This window comes from Microcaecilia unicolor, chromosome 2, assembly GCF_901765095.1.
Source record: "Microcaecilia unicolor chromosome 2, aMicUni1.1, whole genome shotgun sequence".
NCBI lineage: Eukaryota > Metazoa > Chordata > Amphibia > Gymnophiona > Siphonopidae > Microcaecilia > Microcaecilia unicolor.
This window is the reverse complement of record NC_044032.1, coordinates 619,350,457-619,362,843: the sequence shown is the minus strand read 5'-3', so window position 1 is coordinate 619,362,843 and position 12,387 is coordinate 619,350,457. Positions and strand designations below refer to the sequence as shown.

At 45.5% G+C, this 12,387-nt stretch overlaps 1 protein-coding gene across 1 annotated transcript in view; it reads left to right on the top strand.

The window, feature by feature from the left end:
- Positions 1-12,387, top strand: part of ARHGAP10 (Rho GTPase activating protein 10) — a 503,009-nt gene that overhangs the window by 444,215 nt on the left and 46,407 nt on the right. The window lies entirely within an intron of this gene.

The window sequence follows — 12,387 nt, the reverse complement described above, 5'->3', positions numbered from 1 at the left end:
CGAATCCCGATGAACTTAAAAAACCTCGCAGCGGCAGGAGGAAGCGGACCTCTGCTGGTGGGGGTTGGGGTCCCCCGCCAGCAAAGGTACCCACGGCGGCAGTAGGGGGGTCCAGGGCGAAATCTGCGGGGGCCCAGGCCCCTGTGGCCCCACGCAGATACGCCCCTGCTTCATTGTAAGATGCCTGCAGATCCAAGTAATGATACACAATAATTTATGTATGCAAGCATTTGCAACCCACATTTTCCGATCGAGTTGTCGGTTCAGTGTGGCTTACATTTTACTTCTGTTGTACATGTTACGTTGCCGCTTGGAGAAGACGCCAGCCTTAGTCGGATTCCATCAGTGGTCGAGCATTGTGGTGTGTTAGTTGCTGTTCAGGCTGACTAGTGGGTTTATCGAAGAAACATTTTCTGAAGAAGTGGGCTTTCAGGTGTTTTTGAGAGCCCCAGACAAAGCATAGCGTTTCTGCACCCTTGCAGTTAATACTTTAACGCTTCCTTTGGCAGAAGTAAGTTTCCTGTAGCCAACTAATGTGTATGAAGGGAATAATGTTGAATTGTTTGTCCCTTAATGTATGTTAAATATCAGAATTGTGCATCTTACTGTAAGTCACTGAGTTGCATAATAATGAAATGCGCAGCACCTCATTATCATGCAAACTAAGTGTGTTTATTCAGCAAGGTGCTTTTATTGATGGGAAAAGTAACATCAGCTCAAAGCAGATGCTAATGACTTAGTGTTTCTGGGCAGGGAAAAAAAAAACACAACCTGATGCTTCTGGGGCATCATCTTAAAAGGGCCAAAGCTTCCCAAAGTGTTCCCCGTAGGCTCCCTCTGCCCCCTCCCCAGGTCTGCTTCTTTTTACTCCCTGGTGGTCTGGGACAGTGTTTCCCAAGTCCAGTCTTGGAGTATCCTTTGCCAGTCAGGTTTTCAGGATCTCCACAATGAATATGCATGAACTTGATTTGCATACACTGCCTCCATTATATGCAAATCTCTTTCATGCATATTCATTGTGGAGATCCTGAAAACTTGACTGGCAAGGGGGTACTCCAGGACCGGACCAGGGAAACACTGATCTAGGGGTTCTCCTGCTTCTGCTGGGTTCAAAATGACACCGTTGACACCTAGCAGTGGTCAAGGGCCGTAAAGGGCAAAATAGCTTAAGGGGAAGCTCTGATGTCCTTGGAGTCGGATGTGGTACCTCCCTGCAAAAGCAGATATAGGAGGTTGGGAACTACAGGCCAGTTAGTTTGACTTCTGTGGTGAGTATATTTAGTGAAAACTGACAAAACAGAGGATAGAGCAGTTTGTGGAATCCAGTAGCCTGCAGGATCTGAGACAGCGTGGTTTTTAACAAGACAAAAAAGTGAGGCAGACTCAAAGAGGTTGTCAGAGTTTTAATGGTAAAAAGTTGTAAAATGACCCGACACAACCGTGTTTCGGCACAAAGGCCTACCTCAGGGGGTCAAACAAATCTGCCAAAGTGTCTTGAAAAGGCTTGTCTTAAAGAAGGTATTAAAATCCTGGTTGTTAAAATCACTGTAACTTCATTTTTAAAAAATCCGCTCTGCGATGCAACCAAGTTTAGCCAGGAACCCGGTGAGATAATACATGAAGTTACATCGATTTTAACAATCTTCGCTTTATTGTTCATGCTTGTTCTGCCAGTTGTGTTTAGTTATTCTTACCTGCTAATTTCTTTTCCTTGAGTCCTCTTAAACCTGTCGTTGACCCACCTGGAAGCTCCAACGCTGGTCTTGGCCTTCTGGTATAGTTTTTGAGGGAGCCTCTCAGGCTGTCGTACCCATCTTGTCCTCCTCTATATATCTGCACTTGGCCCCACAGCTACATAGAAAAGCATTAGCATCATATCTATGCTTTTTGAATGTTCTATTATTTTGCTTATTAGGTGTTTCATTGATTTATTATGCTGGTATCCTGTTATATCTGTTATTTGAATATTCTTCCATGCTGTCTATCATAGGAGCCAACTTTTCAGAATTATTGGGGGGTGCTAAGCCCAAAGGAAATAACTCCTCCCTGGACACATACAATGAATTCTCTCAATATTGGGGGTGCTCAAGCACCCACAAAGCTGGCTCCTATGCTGTCTATTATGGTATTGTTTGTATTATACTGGCATCATATTGCCAAGATGACCTCATATATTGTATTTATGTTTGTATTTGGTCATTTTACTATTGTTATGTTGTTAACAAAATTGTAAGTTTTTTGTAGAACTGGACTTGCTATACACCACTTTGGGTGAATCTGTTCATAAAGGCAGTCAATAACGCCCAATCAATAAATAAAATAAACAAATAAATGGCAGCTTGATTACGGTTGTTCTTAGCTGGGCCTAGATGTCCTCTGATCAGGTTTCAAGGATATTTGTTCAAGACTGGAGGAAGTCCAGAAGAGCTTTCAAAAGCTAGCCTGGGAATCCTCGAGGGAAAATAGTGCAATGATTGGTAGTTGTCAATCAAGAGAGTAAAATGCATGCATCTGCACAGATCACAAGAGTCAAATTATGGACAAACTATACACAATGAGAACATCATGCTAGACAATTACATTTCATATCAAATTGCGCTGGAATTAATTGGTGTAAATATGATGTGCATACATGTGACGATCACAAGTAAGAGATAACGAACTGATGCGCATTTACAGGCCTATTTACCAAGCTGTGTTAGCTGTTAAATGTGGCAGCATGTGGCATTAACCATTAATGTATACTAACTGCCGTAATGAACATGGAACAGGAAATGGAATGGATATATAAGGGGGTAGGGACTGTGTCTCGCCATTAACGCGGAGTTAGCTACCATGCATTAACTAGGGTTACCATATGTCCAGATTTACCCGGACATGTCCTCTTTTTGAGGGCATGTCTGGGCAACTGGATGGGTTTTGCCAATCTGCCCGTTTGTCTGGATTTCTGGACAAATGGGCAGATTGCTAGCCTCCCCTCCCCTTACTTACTAGTTCCCTGGTGGTCTAGTGACCTCTTCCGCCTTCGGGGCAGGAAAGAGCCCCCTCTTTTCTGCCCGGAGCGCTGCCCTGCATGCATCCTTCCTGTTGGTGATCCTCAGAGCCGATTCAAAATGGCTGCTGAGAGTTGAAGTGACCTCGCGAAACTTCAACTCTCGGTGGCCATTTTGACTCGGCACCGAGAATCAGCAACAGGAAGGATGCATGCAGGGCAGCGCTCCGTTCAGGAAAGAGGGGGCTCTTTCGTGCCCTGAAGAGGTCATTAGACCACCAGGGCAGTAGTAAGGTAAGGGGAGGGGGGGGGGCGACGGGGTATGTGACAGGGGGGAGGGGAAAATGTGACGGGGCAGAGCGAGGGTGTGGCGGGGGGCGGGGTGTGAAAGGGGGCGGAGCATGTGCCCTCCTTTTTGGGGGACAAAATATGGTAATCCTAGCATTAACTGTTAACATGGCAGATAATGCAACACCACCTGACTAGGTGTAGCTAAGTGCATCACATTACCTGTAGTGCAGTTAGCACATGGCAAATAACATTTACTCTCCGTTAACTGAATGATAAACTGCAGGGAACACCCCAATGGTTAATATAGAGGTTTTGCTGGTATCGCGTGTTCATTTTGGCAGCTAATGAATGGCACCTGCACTTTAATAGTGGGCCAACCATACCAAGATATTTTCAAATCAGAGTGAATATGAGCAAAGTTTAATACTCAAACCGAATGAGGAAAAGAAAAGTACCGTATTTTTCGGACTATAAGACGCACCTAGATTTTGGAGGAGGAAAACAGGAAAAAAAATTTTGAAGCAGAAAGTGTGGCGGAGATCTGCTGGAGGACCACAGGTTGTGCAACACTCTTGTTTTGCACAACCTGTGTGGCTCTGCTGGCTGGTCATTAAGGGTTAACTTGAATTCGAGGGGGAGGAGCTGTTTATTCTGTAACAATAACCACTGCTCTGCTTCTGCTCCGCCTACATTCACGGTAATATTCCAAAACATTGTTGAGAGAGAAATACTCAGTCACTCATACACTCGGAATTTATAATAACACAAAGAAACACGAGCCCCAGTGAAGGCTACGAAGTGGCGCTTAATACACTTCCTGGAAGTTAATCGATGCCGTTAGGAAAAGTGACCTGTGGGATAACCAATCTGTCCCTTACTGGCTAAGCCTTCCTCAAGCCTAAGAGCTGCGGTTTACTGACTACATGTTTGCTAAACTGGTGCATTTTAGCTGGGACACGAGGTTACCGCAGACTCCTGCACAGGACTGCTCGAACATTTCAGAGGCCTCACTCCCTCCCTTTGTGCGTAATTTATTGTAAACAGTCCCACTTTCCAAACAGTCTCACTATGCCAATACCTACCCGCCCAATTTGGAACTTAGCTCCTTTCCTGCCTCCCTGCTTCCATTAGTGGCCTCCGGGCTCACAGCGGGGGGGGGGGGGGGGGAAGAGGTGGGCTGGTCGTGGCCTATCGCTTCACAGGCGGCCTTTGAACCCGGGGCTAAACGTGGAAACATGAGACGAATAAAACTTTAACCTGTCCTCTTGAGAGGAGCAGGGCTGCCGAGAGGGGGGGGGGCAGGGGGACAAAATTCCCCGGGCCCAGGCCTCCAAGGGGGCCTGGCGCCGCAGTCCCCTCCACCCGCTCCCCTCCGTCCACCACCGGGCCGGGCTGAATTCAAATCATAGTGCAGGATGTCAGACTCACAGAAACAGAAGCCTGCCCTTGCCGATCAGCAATATGGCTGCGCAGGAGAAGAGGACTTCGGCTGGCGGGGGTTGGGGACCCCCACCAGCAAAGGTACCTAACGGCGGTGGCGGGGGAGGGTTGGTGACGGCAGGAAGAGGGGGTCGAAAGGGTTGGCGCTAGGGGGAGTCAAAGGTGGTGGTGGCAGCGGGGAGGTCAAAAATGGCAGGGGGTGGGGGGTTAAAAATGGCGGGGGGTTGGCAGTGCCAGGGGGGGGCTAAAATGTGCCCCTTCACCTCAGGCTCTGGACCCCCCCTTCCGCCGAAGTCTGGCTACACCCATGCTCCAAAGGCATACATGCCAGCACTGTGGGTGCTTGAGCTCCCCCAATATTGAGAAAACTCCTTGACTGTGTCCAGGGAAGGGTAATTTCTGATGGGTTTAGCACCCTCAACTATTTCCTATGTCCAAAAGTGTACTTAATTGCATTCTATGGTCACTAGTCACCTTTTAACTACACAGTTGCCCCTTTCCAAAGTGCTAAGAATGCCTCCTGCAGTAAATGCAGAGGCGTTGTTCTGAACGCGTCTTAACTTTGGCTGTCTTAGGGGTTCATTTACAAAGGTGCGCCGAAAAATGGCTTGCGGTAGTATAGGCACGGGTTTTGGGCGCGCACCGATCCATTTTTCAGCACACCTGTAAAAAAAAAAGGCCTTTTGCCGAAAATGGGCATGCGGCAAAATCAAAATTGGCATGCGTCCATTTTGGGTCTGGGACCTTACCGCCAGCCATTGACCTAGCGGTAAAGACTCACGCGGTAACCGGGCGGTAATGACCCATGTGCGCCACATGCCACTTGGCGCACTTATCCGAAAAAAAAGATTTTTCTGAGGCGTGCCAAAAATGAAATTACCGCAAGAGCCACGCAGCAGCCGTGCGGTAACTCCATTTTGGCACACATTGGGCGCACTTAGACGCTTACACGGCTTAGTAAAAGGGCCCCTTAGTGCAAATTAGTAAATTGGCCCCTGTGTGAAAGCAAAAAGTGCATCCAAGCGCTTGTGAGGTCCTGATCATCATTTACACGATCTGAATAGATGATAGCAGCTAAAGAGAAAAAAAATGTTTACCACAGGCATAGCACAAAATAAAACGAAAACATGAGTCTTGTGGATGGAGAGTTGTAACAATGCACCGGCTCATGAATAAAGACTTGCTTAGCTTCTGTTTCTGCTTCTTTATTTCCTCCTTAAATACAGTAATCTAAATGTATTCACATGTGAAACATTTAATGGTTCAGAAGGTAAAACCTGTACAAACTATATATTTTTTTTTCAGCAGACTAATTTGTTGAAGATAGCTTTTCCTTCCTCTGAGCAGATTGCTAATGACTTTTGTGGGTCAGGCAGTAAACAGCATAATTTCAGAGGGATGATGGTTCATTAGGTTCATCGTTTTATCTTTCCACTGACAGCCAAGGCCATTTACCATTGTTCTCTCTCACCGTGCCCAGATCCAGTTGTGGATTTGCCCCCTTTACCTCTGCCATGATCCTTCTCTTCAACAGGAGAGATGCTTTGCCTAAAGCACTATTTAAGGGGCCTATATGCATTTTCCCAAGAAAGCTCAGGTTCAATGCGGCTTGCATAACAAATTATGAAGAAACATTACAAGACAATTAATATTATGGTTAGTTTAGCTGAGTTTAAAAAGGGGTTAGACAGTTTCCTAAAGAACAAGTCCATAAACCACTACTAAATGGACTTGGGAAAAATCCACAATTCCAGGAATAACACGTATAGAATGTTTGTACGTTAGGGAGGCTTGCCAGGTGCCCTTGGCCTGGATTGGCCGCTGTCGTGGACAGGATGCTGGGCTCGATGGACCCTTGGTCTTTTCCCAGTGTGGCATTACTTATGTACTTATATGAAGCCGTTTTGTCTTTATAAAATACTAGATAATAGTTCCCCCCCCCCCCAAAAAAAGGGGGGAAAATTGTTAACTCAAGTATAAACCATCAGGCAAAGAGCCAACATAGAAATATCAGTTTAAATAAACCCCAAAAAACGGTACTAAGCAGGTCATGCAGGACTTTCACTTTTGTTGTATAAATGGGGTTGTATCTGGGGAAAATGGTTAATGGAGGCATAATTCTTATTTTTTTTCTTCCATATTGGTATCTGAATATGATCTCACGGATAGAATGTCCAATTCCAGGTTACAGCTGTCTTGATTCTAGCAGGGATACATAAAGCCTTAACAATATACAGTTTTCAAACTGGTGCTGATTTAATCCCTATGTGAAAAGAGACATAGAGGCCCTTTTACTAAGCCACGTAAGGGTCTACGTGCACCCAATGTGCGCCAAAATGCGAGTTACTGCCCGGCTACCACGTGGCTCTTGCGGTAATTTCGTTTTTGGCGCGTGTCTTATACGCGCATCAGAAAAATTTATTTTTGGACGTGCGTATCAGACGTGCGCGCCAAGTGGCATTTGACGTGCATAGGTCATTACCACCGGGTTACCATGTGAGAGTTTTGCACTAGGTCAATGGCTGGCGGTAAGGTCTCAGACCCAAAATGGACGTGCGCCAATTTTCATTTTGCCGCACGTCCATTTTCGGCAAAAATAACAAAAAGGCATTTTTTACAGGTGCGCTGAAAAATGATTCTGCACGCGCCCAAAACACACGTCTACACTACCGCAGGCCATTTTTCAGCGCACCTTTGTAAAAGGGCCCTATAATACTTAAAATATAGTTGACTTTATGATAAATAAATGTTGGACATTCTTTGAACTCAGGGGAGTTTTTGACCTATGATTATAACTGTGCAATTATGTGTTCTGATGCAGTTGCCTGTTGGAGTTATAGCTATGATGCTAGCCATACTACTAGTCCACTATTTTGCTGTTTTTATGGTTTTTCACTTTTTAAAAAAAATTCAGTGGTTGTGCCATTTGCCTTTATAGATAGCCATAGGATGTGTAAAATTTACACTAAAAGGCATTTATTTGTAAGGTAAACATTAGGCCTTTATAGCTCTCTTTATCCCCAAAAACGGGTCCAGAAGGTATAACAATAATTAAGAACCAATTTATCAAATTGGAAAGTACGTTAAAACAAGACATCATAAGAAAACCTTATTGTAAGAGAAATTTACAGAATAAGTATGTTTTCAATTACGAAACTGAAGATAAGGAAGAAATACCTCAAAATTTCCTGCGGTAAAGAATTCCAGATCTTTGCCAATTGGTGAGAAAAAAAAAAGCTTTTAAGCCTTAGATCAGTGGAAAAAAATTCTTATATTGACTGGAATTCTTGAAAATTAAAACATTCAGTTATCCATAGAACAGTTTTTTGCACTTAACAGGCTTTTGAACTAACAGGCCCCTCTGAGCTGCATTAGGCAGCTAATGTGGGGTTTTCAGCATGGTAGACAGTAGCACAAAAACCTGGCATTAGCTGCCTAAGGGGTCCTTTTACTAAGGTGCAGTGAAAAATGGCCTGCAGTAGTGTAGACGCAGGCTTTGGGTGCGTGCCAATCAATCTTTCAGCACGCCTGTAAAAAAGACTTTAAAAAAAAGTTTTGTCAAATATGGGCGTGCAGCAAAATGAAAATTGCCGCACGTCCATTTTGGATCTGAGACCTTACCACCAGCCATTGACCTAGTGGTAAAGTCTCACGCAGTAACTGGGCAGTAATGACCTACATGTGTCAAACGAAATTACCACAAAGGCCACGAGGTAGCCATGCGGTAACTCCATTTTGGCGCATGTTGGGCGTGCGTAGACACTTACGCGGCTTAGTAAAAGGGCCCCTATCTTGGGAGTAGCCCAGGTCAAGAGATGTCAGAAGCAGGCTGTCAGCCAGCAGTCTGGAAGCATGGCTGTCAAAAGTCAAGTGCCTGCTCAGCGCGCTCCCTGGCCTCCTGATCACACCTTGATGTCACATTTCCCTCCCTGACGTTGGATCCCCCGACAAACCCAACACCCTCCTCGATCAAGGCCTGATTTCCCTCCCCCAGTCACACCCAACACCTCTCTGATCAAGGCCCAACCCCCCTCCCTCAGACATAAGACCCATCCACTGACTCCAAACCCTGCTTCCTGGTCTTGAAACCACACCCCTTAGTGTCCTCCCCTCCACCCAGGACATACCGGAGGCAGCACTGGTGGTTAAATAGGTCCAAGGTGGCAGTAATTCCCCTGTACTGCCACACGGGTTGGCACCAGGTCTCATAATGGTGCCGATGACCCCTAGTGATAATTTCATGGTACTACTGCTAAGGGCCACCTGCGGGTCTTGCTCAGGGAGCTCTCAGGTGTGGCTTGTGGGGGATCGGAGAAACAAAAGGGGTTCGCAGTTTCCACAAAAATTCAACAAAAGAAGGAAGTGGAAAACACAACTTCAAGAGATCAATCCGAGACACCAGGGTGAGATGCTCCAGGAAAGCTTTATTAGGACCCTACACGGTCCGTGTTTCGGCTTTTAAAAAAGCTTTCATCAGGGGTCGATCAGTGGATGCACAAAGTATATACTGATTGACAATGGAGCACATTAAATATCGTCTCTGGATAAAATGAAGTGTACTGCCTCGCACCGACAGATTCGATTTTTTTTTTTTTTGTGGGGGATCGGGCCTTGATTGGGGAGGTGTTGGGTGTGACTGGGCTGATTGGTCCTTGGTTGGGGGGGGTGTCAGGTTTGTCTGAGGGTGGGTCTCTGACATCAGGGAGGTAGATGTGATGTGGGGTGGGGGATGGACAGGAATGTGTTGTACAGGTAGCTGTACGGTGTTTTAACGCGTGACCACTGCGTTACTTGGCTTGGTCAATTACATGGATAACCTGCGATATAGGTCCAGGCATATAATACAGTGGCCATATGTTAATTGTGTGCCCTGTGTACTAAATGTAGGGCACAACCCTGCATTTACCACACAGGCTTTGCAATTTCCACGCATTGATTTTTGCGGTAAAACTGCAGTTACAGCAAAACTTCCCGCACTTTAGGAGTGGCACCTAAGCTCTTCAATTATTTATTTATTTATTTGCTGCATTTGTATCCCACATTTTCCCACCTATTTGCAGGCTCAATGTGGCTTACATTGTTCCGTCATGGCGATCGCCATTCCGGAGTGAGAGATGCAAGTGGTATTACATTAAAAGATCATAATTATCACTCTATTTTACAAAAAAAAATGTTCCTGTTACAGAGATTTAAAAAAAAAAAAAATCTTTATAAACTAGTCAAAACAACAACAACAAAAAATCCTTTGAAAATATGTAGTGTTTGGGTTGTATCCGGAAGAAAAGACTTGAAAGGGGACTGCTGTATATACTACTACTACTTACTACTAAACATTTCTAAAGCGCTACAAGGGTTACGCAGCGCTGTACAATTTAAACATAGAGGGACGGTCCCTGCTCAAAGAGCTTACAATCTAAGAGACAAGTGAACGGTCAGTCCGATAGGGGCGGTCAAATTGGGGCAGTCTGGATTTACTGAACGGTAAGAGTTAGGTGCCGAATGCAGCATTGAAGAGGTGGGTTTTAAGCAAAGACTTGAAGATGGGCAGGGAGGGGGCTTGGCGTAAGGGCTCAGGAAGGTTGTTCCAAGCATAGGGTGAGTCGAGGCAGAATGGGCGGAGCCTGGAGTTGGCGGTGGTGGAGAAGGGTACAGAGAGGAGGGATTTGTCCTGTGAACGGAGGGAACGTAAGGGGAGATGAGGGTAGAAAGGTAGTGAGGGGCAGCAGACTGAGTGCATTTGTAGGTAAGAAGGAGAAGCTTAAATTGAATGCGGTATCTTATTACAATGAGAGGAAAATCTTCAGAGAAAATTTGAAAGTAAAACAGCCAGTATTCTTAACTGGAAGACATGACAAAACACCGGGGATGTGGGAAATACAACAGAGATACCTGTGTCTGCCTGAGGAAAGGCCCCTTCAGGTGAGCAGCCTCTGGCTTCATACCCACCACTTCTGTTCTTCCCTTCTCTTTGCTGCAGAAGCTTAAAGGAAGTCTCAGTATTTCCTCTTTCTACAAAAAAGAAAAAAAAATCTATTGTAGACCAAAAATAGTTCATTGAAAGGTGCTCTGAGACCAAAACAAGAAAATGATTCAAAAACAGTTGCATTTTCCTATACTGACACACATTTAAGCTCAGAAAATCTTATAAATTGGCCTTTTGATTTTAGATTTTAACAGATGGATCTCAATAAAACACCCTGCAATGCAAAAGCAATAAAATGCACGTGCACTAGAAGAATACCTAAAAAACTGCCGCGTCCTGTAGAACTCCCCTTGCCTGCTTTGACACTCCACTTTGTTTTTAGGCCTTTTCAGTGTGTTTTAATTTTTCTTATATACCACCTATAAGCTTGGATCCTTATATACCTGGGATCCCAACTCTGGAATGCTCTACCCAGATACATTCGATCAACTAGTGAGTACCTTCTCTTTAGGAAACTATTGAAAACCCATCTATTCAAACAGATTTACCCGAACGACTTGACCTACCATAAGCAAACATAAGCAACCCATCCATTTACCGGTTCATCTAATCATTAACAACAATGGCTCAGAAATTACCTCCTACCCAATCTTCTTACCCTCCATGCTCTTCCCCTACCTCTTCTTCATCGCTCCACTTCCTTACCTATCCCTATCCTTTCTCTCAAACCTCTTTGGTCACGAGGAGGAGGAGTGGCCTAGTGGTTAGGGTGGTGGACTTTGGTCCTGAGGAACTGAGCTCAATTCCTGGCACAGGCAGCTCCTTGTGACTCTGGGCAAGTCACTTAACCCTTCATTGCCACATTGAGCCTGCCATGAGTGGGAAAGTGTGGGGTACAAATGTAATAAATAAATAAGCTCAAACGCTATAATGGGTATTTTTCTGTCCCTAAAGGACTCACAATCTAAGGACCCTGTTTACTAAGATGCGCTAGCATTTTTAGTGCATGCTAATTTTTAGTGCATGCTAATGCTAGACACCCATAAATTTCTATGGGTGTCTCTAGTGTTAGCGTGCACTAAAAATGTTAGCGCGCCTACAGCACGGCTTAGTAAACAGGCCACACGGTTTGTACTTGATGCAACGGAGGGTAAAGTGACTTGCCTACGATCACAAGGATCTGAAGTGAGATTTGAACCCAGTTCCCTTCTTCTCAGTCCTCTGCTTTAATCATTAGGCTACTCCACCAATCACCATTGTGTAGTTGTGACCAAACAGTGTTGACAGTTCCTCAGCTTTGTAACTGTATGTATCAGTGGTGTAGCTATGGGGGGCCCGGGCCCCCCCATATTGACTCTGGGGCCCTCGATTTGGCTGGCGAGGACCATTTTAATGAAACTGCGCATGCTTAGTTTCATTAAAACGAGCGTGCACAGCGACTGAAAACAGAACAGGGCGCCAAGCAATTGGAGACCAGCGGGGGTCAAACGAGTGGGGGGGGGGCAGAAGCGGCGGCGGTGGGGAGGCGGTAGCAGCTCTGGGGGGGTGGAAGTGGCGGCGGGAGGGCGGCGGTGGGGAGGAGGCCAAAATGTGCCCCCCACCTTGCGCTCTGGCCCCCCCCTCCCATTGAGGTCTGGCTATGCCCGTGGTATGTATTACAGCAATAGTATCTGAATCACAAAAACACAAATGGTCACCAGTTCTTCATACACTCCAAGAACCCCTAATTACCTGGAGAATA